The sequence below is a fragment of the Condylura cristata genome, unplaced genomic scaffold (assembly GCF_000260355.1).
Source record: "Condylura cristata isolate star-nosed mole 26May11 unplaced genomic scaffold, ConCri1.0 scaffold00015, whole genome shotgun sequence".
Taxonomy (NCBI): Eukaryota; Metazoa; Chordata; class Mammalia; order Eulipotyphla; family Talpidae; genus Condylura; species Condylura cristata.
The window spans coordinates 6,032,456-6,035,554 of NW_004567116.1; the positions used below are offsets into that span (position 1 = coordinate 6,032,456).

The window sequence follows — 3,099 nt, forward strand, 5'->3', positions numbered from 1 at the left end:
CCCTTTCCGAGCCCCGGCGGCCGCGGAGCCCCGGCCTCCACTCGTCGTCCGTTTCCGGGGCGATCGGGTCCGCCGCAGTCGGATGACCCGGCCCGAGGAGGAATGGGGCCTCCAACCACCTCCCCCTCCCCGGTCCCCCTTCCCTAGAGGTCACTCTCCCCTCCCACCTCACTGGCCCAGCACTTCCGGTTCCGCAGGGGCCGGTGCCCCTGGTACTCACCCCGGCGCGGTCCCCGTCGCCGCCGCTGCCGTAGTCGCCGCCGCCACCGTAGTCGCCGCCGCCTCCCGACACTGCCGCCCGGCCTCTGAGAGGCAGCGCGCGGCCCCCGCACGCTCCACGCCCGCCCCGCTCTGCGCGCTCCCGCCAGCGACGCTCGTCTGAGTCGGCGCGCGGCCGTTGCCCTCAGAGCCGGGTCTCCAGCCCTCCCAGCGCTCCCATTGGCTCCCGGGCCCGGGCGCGCGCGACGTTTCACGCGGGGCACGTTTCTCTCATTCATGCGGCTCGCGCCGCCGCGCACGCCCCCGCTCACTCGCTCATTCACCCACAGCCCCCACCCTCACGCCGCTCCAGGGCGTGCGCGCGAACCCCGGCGACCGAGGCGACCTCGCAGCCTGATTGGCTACAAGGGCGCAGCGTCTAAGCACGCGAGAACACGAGGACGCGCACGCAAGGCCGTCGGGTTCCTGCGGGGACTGGGAGAGGCGGCTGGGCTTCGAGCGCAGGAGCCGGAGGTGGGGAAGTGGCCGGGTGGCTCTCCCCTTTCCCGGCGTGCGGTTTTGTGTTCCCACTGGCTCCAAACAGAAATCCTCAAAAGTTAACAAACAAATGTATGTGTGTCCTGGAAATGCCCAGCAGCAAGCGGCTGCCCGCTCGAGTTCACCAGATCCCCTCCACGTCAGTGTGGTACAGTCCAGACAGGCTTCCAGGGTCACCAATCGCGAAACGCCGGCCGTCTTCCGCCTCCGCCCGGCCTGCGTCGGGCCAGCCGCGCCGCCGCTGGATTGCCCTCACCCCGATCCCTTTTTTTTTTTTTTTTTTTTTTTTGGATAATGAAAACTTTATTGGAAACCATTTTGATGGAGCAGCCCTCAGTCCGGAGTGTCCTGGATGGACCAGCAAGCTCTCGGGGGGAATGGGATGGTCAGGGCTGCGGCTCTCGCGCAGCGGGGGCTCCGCGACCAGATGGGTCAGTGTGGGGTGAAGTTCCTGCTGAAGACCCCGGGAAGGAGGAGGAGAAAGGAGCCCGACAGCCGTGGTGCCAGCCTTGGAAGGAGGCGCGGCCGTCCCCCAGTGCAGACAGACTAGCCCCCCTTACTGGCCTTCGTTTTCCTCTGCAGCACAGGGCTGGCTCCCGCCTCCCTCACCTGGCCCACAGGTTGGAGGAAGAAGGTTCTCCTGAAATTCCCGTCCCTGGCGAGCACTCGCCGGCCCTGCCCCGTCACAGCAGCACACTTTGCCCTAATTAGCCCTGACAACTGTGAGCCAGGTCTCGGCCAGCTGTTCTCTCCTCATTTAGCTCAAGGCCGTTTCTCATTTGAAAGCAGCTCTGGTGGTTATGTAAGTCCTTCCCAAAGAGCGATCACCAGCCACCTCTTTGCAGCCAAGGTTCCTCACCAGTGAAGTGTGATTCTAAATCCTGCCATTTCCTTAGTGTCAAATGTTGCCCTGGATTAGCTGAGCTGATACTTACAGATAACAAGGTAAAAGGCTAAAGTTTATCGTGTTTCTAGGATCTAATCTAGTTCCTTCTCTGACGTGGCATGTATCTTGGGTTCAAGTTACTTCTCGCTCAGGACTCCATTCTACCATTTATTGCAACACTCGAGCCTTTTTTTTTTTTTTTTTCCTTAAAAGATGTCTGTTTTTGGCCCTCCCTGGTGGTTAAAGCACAGCACTAAAAAGCTAAAGCCACTTCAGCATGAGTTCCATTCCCGCCTGCCCTGGAGGTGACCCACATGGCGGGGCAGATCTCTCCTGACCCGCCAGCTGCTCCCCTGGGCAGTGTACTTCCTCGATCTGCCTGTTCAGCTCCCCATTCTCTTTGGTGAAGCCTCTCACTGCCCCTGAGCCTCTGGCCTGTACCCCAGTTCTGTATGCACAAATAAATCTTTAAAACAAAAAAAAGATATGTTTTTTTATGTATGCACACAAGAACTGGGGTCTTAACCTGAGGTGCAGGGGTGAGAGGATTCACCAGAGACAAGTGGACAGCAGAACAGGCAGATCTACTGAACTACACAGCCTAGGGGGCAGCAGGGAGAAGTGAGGTCTGTTGTGCTTATGCTGTATGTGGGTCAGCTCCCTGGCAGGGGATCGAACTTATGGTGAAATGGCTGGCGGTAGCTTGATGGCGCTGGAACTTTAATCTCTGCGTCCCAGGGAGACCAGCGCTCAAGAGTGTTGGTTTTTTTATTTTGTTTTTGCCTTTTTCAAGAATTGTTTTTAATGTCAATACTTTAAAACCTTATAAAAGGTAAAGTTATTGGAAATACATTTATGAGTGTCTTCCTCCAAAAAAGGTTAAACTTACTTCCTCTGGAAGAAACCAAATTTCATTCTGTATATTTCTCTTCAAGATATTTACAAGTTTCACAAAATAGGCCTCTTCTCCTATTTCCAACAATGCTAACATATTTATTAAAAAATAAAATTTCTGCCCTCCCTAGTGGCGCAGCGGGTTAAAGCACTGCACTGAGAAGCTAAAGCCACTTCTGCATGAGTTCGATCCCTGCCTGCCCCGGAGGTGACCACATGGTGTGGCAGACCTCTCCTGACCCGCCCGCTGCTCCCCTCAGCAGTGTGCTTCGTCGATCTGCCTGTTCTGCTCCCCACTCTGTCTCTGGTGAAGCCTCTCACCCTCCGCATCTCTGGCCTATACCCCAATTCTGTATGAATAAATCTTTAAAAAATAAAATTTCAACTTCCCACCATTTAGCCTAATGAAATCTCTGTGACACTGCTAGATGTCAAACTGCTAGATGAGCACCAACAGTGGCATAATTACTACCCCAAGGCTGAGATAACCATTTTCTTGTCAGTATTTCTTAGCATTATTCAGTACACTTCCTGGAAAGGATGTTTAATAGAACCTAAGTTTC

The 3,099-nt window shown here is 55.7% G+C and overlaps 1 protein-coding gene across 1 annotated transcript in view; it reads right to left on the reverse strand.

Annotated features, from left to right (window-relative positions):
• The window catches only part of ZDHHC5 (zinc finger, DHHC-type containing 5), a 20,966-nt gene extending 20,442 nt beyond the window's left edge, over positions 1 to 524 (reverse strand). The window contains exon 1 of the mRNA XM_004682763.1: positions 221 to 524. The gene's annotated coding sequence lies outside the window, so the exon portion shown is untranslated. The remainder of the gene's footprint in view (positions 1 to 220) is intronic.
• Positions 525 to 3,099: the final 2,575 nt, after the last annotated feature.